Source organism: Apium graveolens, chromosome 6, assembly GCF_009905375.1.
Source record: "Apium graveolens cultivar Ventura chromosome 6, ASM990537v1, whole genome shotgun sequence".
In the NCBI taxonomy this organism is placed as follows: Eukaryota; Viridiplantae; Streptophyta; class Magnoliopsida; order Apiales; family Apiaceae; genus Apium; species Apium graveolens.
In genome coordinates, this window is record NC_133652.1 from 102,433,488 (window position 1) to 102,439,487 (window position 6,000).

Genomic DNA, 6,000 nt, shown 5'->3' on the forward strand with positions numbered 1-6,000 from the left:
AGCATTGTCAGGCCAGCCATTGTAGCTAATACCTTTGAAATCAAGCCTGGCACGATTCAAATGGTATAGAATTCAGTTCAGTTTGGGGGATCTCCAGTGGAAGATCCGAATATGCACATTAGGGATTTCATCAAGATCTGCGACACCTTCAAGTTCAACGATGTTTCAGAAGATGCTTTGAAACTGAAACTTTTCCCATTTTCTCTTAGGGATAAAGCTAATAGTTGGTTGCACTCTCTACCAGTTGGTTCTATTGCGACATGGGAGGAACTTGCTCAGAAATTTCTTACTAAATTCTTCCCTATGGCAAAAACAGTTTCAATCAGGAATGCTCTTGCTCAATTCGCGCAGCAATCGGGTGAATCTTTATGTGAAGCTTGGGAGTGCTATAAGGAGATGCTTAGGAAGTGTCCTCATCATGGAATGCTTGACTGGATGGTGATCAATTACTTTTATAATGGTTTGGGAGCACAGTCAAGACCTATGCTCGATGCAGCATCAGGTGGAGCCTTATGGGCTAAGAGCTATGAGGAAGCTTATAAACTAATTGAGATGATGGCTGTGAATGAATATCAGAATCTAACTCAGAGGCTACCAAAAGTCAAGATAGCAGGAATTCTGTAGATGGATACAGCTACGGCTATCGTTGCTCAGCTAAAAGTGTTGACTATGGAGGTCGATTCTCTGACCAACTATGGTGTTTATCAGATAACTAGTGTTTGTGAGCTTTGTGCAGGTTCGCATGCGACGGAGCAATGTGTTATATCTAGTGAATTAGCTCAGTTTGTGAGCAACTTTCAGAGTTCGCAACAACCTGTTCCTGCTACTTATCATCCTAACAACCGCAACCATCCTAACTTCAAATGGAGCAATAATCAGGGTGTTATACAACAGCCATACTAGCAGTTTGGAAACAAGCAATTTAATCCTCCTGGTTTTCAATAACATTTTGCACCAAGGCAGCAATTTCAGCCACAGGGGATGTAACAGCAATCTCACGGAGGTGTTGGTCCATCCTCGAATGAAAAATCTGAATTGGAGGAGTTGAGGCTTATGTGCAAAAGCCAAGCGGTTTCAATCAAGACTATGGAGAATCAAATAGGAAAAATTGCTAACGTCTTATTGAACCGACCACAAGGAACTCTCTCGAGTGATATAGAAGTTAATCCAGGCAAGAGGGAAGTCAAAGAACGGCTTAAGGCAATCACCTTGAGGTTTGGAAATGTCGCTAACCCTGAAAATCATCAAAACAAAGAAGCTGGAAATTTTCTCCATAAGGGCAGCGCGCCCGCCCCCATAAGGAGCGTGCCCACCCCCATAAGTAGCGCGCCCGCGCCCTCTCAAATTCCAGAAATTGACAATTTTGTTGATTCAGCTAAGAAAAAGGATGGTGAAGCGGAACCAATGAAGAATGTTGTTGAAAACACTACTCCTAAAGATAATACAGGGGATAAACAAGTCTATCTGCCTCCTCCATATCCTAAAAGGCTTTAGAAGCAGAAGTTCGACAAGCAGTTTGCCAAGTTTTTGGAGGTTTTTAAGAAGTTGCACATTAACATACCTTTTGCGGAAGCTCTAGAACAAATGCCGAGCTATTTTAAGTTCATGAAGGGTATTCTATCTCGGAAGCTAAAACTTGAGTTGGAAACCGTTGCTCTAACGGAAGAGTGGAGTGCTGTGCTGCAACAGAAACTTCCTCCTAAGATTAAAGATCCAGGAAGTTTCACGATACCGTGTACCATTGGCAATCTATCTTTCGACAAGTGTTTGTGTGACTTGGGAGCCAGCATCAATCTGATGCCCTTGTCCCTTTTCAAGAAACTTGGTCTGCCTGATCTAAGACCTGTAAACATGTCCTTGCAACTGGCTGACCGTTCCATCACTTATCCATGAGGAGTAGTGGAGGATGTCTTGGTTAAGGTGGATAAACTCATCTTCCCTGCTGATTTTTTCATTCTGGACTTCGAGGAAGATAAGAAGATTCCCATTATCTTGGGGAGACCATTCTTAGCTACAGGTTGAACTCTGATCGATGTACTGAAGGGTGAGCTTACTAGGAGGGTTCAGGGTCAGGACATGACTTTCAATGTCTTCAATGCAATAAAATTCCCTACTGATGAAGAAGAGTGCTTTAAAGTAGAGTTGGTCGACTCTGTAGTGACTTCAGAGCTTGATCAAATGCTAAGGACTGATGTCTTAGAGAGAGCCTTAACAGGGGAATCTGATAGTGAAGATGAAGAGGGGGCAGAACAACTACAGTATTTGAATGCTTCTCCATGGAAAAGGAGATTGGACTTGCCATTCGAGTCTCTTGGATTATCTAAGCTTAAAAATTCTCAAGAGCGTCTCAAACCATCATTTAAGGTATGTTTTTTTAGGCGATGAATGTACTTTTCCTGTTATTATTGCATCTGACCTTTCATGTAGTGATGAAGACAAGCTCTTGAGAATTCTGAGAGAGTTTAAATCAGTAATTGAATGGACAATAGCAGATATCAAGGAAATCAGCCCTTCTTACTGCATGCATAAAATTTTTCTTGAGGAAGGAAGTAAGCCAATAGTTGAACAACATAGACGACTCAATCATATCATGAAAGAGGGTGTGAAGAAGGAAATTCTTTAATGGATGGATGCAAGGATCATATATCTGATTTCTGACAGTTCATGGGTGAGCCCGGTGTAGTGTGTGCCTAAGAAAGGAGGCATTACAGTTGTTACTAGTGAGAAGAACGAGCTCATTCGTACTCGGACAGTCACAGGGTGGAGAGTATGCATGGACTATCGAAAGCTGAATAAAGCCACCGGGAAGGATCACTTCTTGCTTCCATTCATTGATCAAATGTTTGACAGGTTGGCTGGTCATGAGTATTATTGTCTTCTGGATGGGTACTCGTGCTATAATCAGATTTGTATTGCCCTAGAAGATCAGGAGAAGACCGCCTTTACTTGTCCTTTTGGCACTTTCGCTTTCCGTCGAGTTTCTTTCGGACTTTGTGGTGTACCTGCTACTTTTCAGAGATGCATGATAGCCATATTATCTGATATTATTGGCACTAATGTGGAGGTGTTCATGGATGACTTCTCTATATTCGGGACTTCGTACGACGAGTGCTCGCATAATTTTGGTTTGATGCTGAAAAGATGTGTTGAGACCAATCTGGTGCTCAACTGGGAAAAATGTCACTTCATGGTGTAACATGGTATCATTCTTGGGCACAAGGTATCTAGAAAAGGTCTTGAAGTGGATAAGGCCAAGGTGGGGGTTATTGAAAATCTTCCTCCACCAATCTCAGTTAAGGGAATCCGCAGTTTTCTTGGTCATGCGGGTTTTTATCGGCGATTCATCAAATACTTCTCCAAAATCTCTTAAGCCCTTGTGCAATATGTTAGAGAAGGATGTTCCCTTCAAATTTAATGAAGAATGTGTGGCTGCTTTCGAGAGTTTGAAAAAGAGTTTGATTACAGCACCTGTTATTACTGCACCTGATTGGAATGAGCCCTACGAGATGATGTGTGACGCTAGTGATTTTGCAGTTGGAGCTATTCTTGGCCAGAGAAAGAAGAACATTTTTCATGTGGTTTACTATGCTAGTAAAACCATTAATGGTGCTCACCTGAATTACACTACTACAGAGAAGGAGATTTTGGCAATTATCTACGATTTTGAGAAATTTTGATCTTATTTGCTTGGGACAAAAGTATCGGTTTACACTAATCATGTTGTTATTCGACACCTCGTCTCGAAGAAAGATTCAAAACCTCGATTGATTGGATGGATTCTATTATTTCAGGAGTTTGAGCTAGAAATCAAAGACAAGAAAGGTACAAAAAACCAAGTGGCGGATCATCTCTCACGACTGGAAGATCAAGGTAAGGCTTCACAGGATAAGACGTTAATCAATGAATCTTTTCCCGATGAGCAACTTTTTGGGGTACAAGAAGAAGAACCATGGTTTGCAGACATTGTGAACTATCTTGTGAGTAATGTCATTCCCCCATAACTCTCTTATGCTCAAAGGAAGAAGTTTCTACATGAGGTGAAGTGGTATCGATGGGATGAGCCATTCTTGTTTAAACAGGGAGCATATCAGATTATCAAGAGATGCATTCTATATAGTGAGACGGAGGGTATTCTGCGAGATTTCCACGCCATTGTGTATGGTGGTCATTATGGTGGAGAGAAGATAGTTGCCCGTATTCTTCAGGAAGGATTTTTCTGGCCAACTTTGTTTAAATATGCTCATCAGTTTGTGTTAAGACGTGATCGCTGCCAACGAGTTCGAAATATGTCCAAGAGAGACGAGATGCCTCTCAATGTGCTTCTCGAAGTTGAGATTTTCGATGTTTGGGGAATTGACTTCATGGGGCCATTTATCTCGTCATGCAACAATCAGTATATTCTTTTGAAGGTGGATTATGTGTCCCAATTGGTTGAGGTTAAAGCTTTGCCAACCAACACTGCGAAGGTGGTGCTAAATTTTCTGCATAAGCATATATTCACACGTTTTGGTACCCCAAGGGTCATAATCAGTGATGAGGGATCATATTTTTGCAATCGTAAGTTCACTACATTGATGGAAAGGTATCATGTGAATCGTCGTGTTGCCACAGCCTACCATCCTCAAACTAATAGGAAATCTCAAGTGTCTAACCGAGAGATCAAACGAATCTTGGAGAAGGTTGTGAGTCCATCAAGGAAGAATTGGTCGTTGAAGCTCGATGAAGCTGTTTGGGCCTATAGAACAGTATTCAAGACTCCTCTAGGAATGTCACCGTTCCAGTTGGTGTATGGGAAGGCATGTCATTTCCCTGCGGAGTTAGAGCATAAAGTGTATTGGGCTTTGAAGAAGCTGAATCTTGACATGTCGGCTTCTGGAGAAAAGAGAATGCTTCAACTTAATGAACTCGATGAGTTCCGTCTTCAGGCTTATGAGAATAAAAAAGTATACAAGGAGAAGGTCAAGAAATGGAATGATAGGAGGTTAGTGCACAAGTCATTTATGCCTAGTCAGCAAGTTCTATTATTTAACTCTCGTCTCCGACTTTTTCCAGGAAAGCTTAAGTCGAGGTGGTCAGGTTCGTTCATTGTCAAAACTGTATTTCCACATGGAGCTGTGGAGATTTTTGATAAGCATCCGGGCCAAGCGTTCAAAGTAAATGGTCAGAGGTTGAAGCATTATTATGGTGATACGGCGAACCGTGAGGTGGTGGGCGCCGTTCTTTTGACAACTTGGTTTCGAAGTTTCACGTCAAGCTAGCGACGTAAACCAAGCGCTTCATGGGAGGCAACCCATTCTTTGTTTTTAGTAGCTTCGAAAAGAAAAAAAACAAAAAAAAAATCAAAATTCTGGAATTTTTCCAAAAGCAGGGCGGTCGTGCGAGGTCACTGGACAAGAAAAAAAGAGAAAATCAGAAAAAATTCAGTACAAACCCAATCAAACCTGAATTATATCCTATTTTTAGCTTAAGTCTACACCCTAAACATTTCTAAACCCACACCCATCCCTTTACCTCTTATATATATACATCACATCTTTATATATACATACATCTCCTATTCTCACAAAACCCTAGCCTCTCTTACATACAATACTAACACCCTAATCTCTATTCACTTGTTGTTATGGCACACAAAAGAGCACGAACCACTGGTAGTAGTAGTACTAATCCCTCGTCTACCGAGGATTCAAGTGTGGGTGTCACGGTAGATAGATTTTCTTCTCCGAAGGCTCAGGCAGAGTTTACTAGGTTGATGTCTAAGTTGATTGCTAAGGAGAGGGGATTCTTACCCACGGCGAAGGATGGGAAGCTTTTGGAGATGATTATTGAGATGGGTTGGCAGACTTTCTGTGAGACACCCGTTGCGGTCCCGATGAGCATTGTGCAGGAATTTGACACGAATGCTAATGCAGACAAGAATGGGTTTCTGTTGTTCGTGGGTTGACGGTTGATTACAATCCCGCAGCTATTTATCGGGTCATAAATCAACCCGCGAGGAAG

General features: G+C 41.7%; 1 non-coding gene across 1 annotated transcript; it reads right to left on the bottom strand.

Moving 5' to 3' along the window:
• Positions 1-320: 320 nt before the first annotated feature.
• Positions 321-425, bottom strand: LOC141670232 (small nucleolar RNA R71). Its single transcript, XR_012554472.1, has one exon. It is a non-coding gene; the product is annotated as a small nucleolar RNA R71 (small nucleolar RNA).
• Between the last annotated feature and the right edge of the window lie 5,575 nt (positions 426-6,000).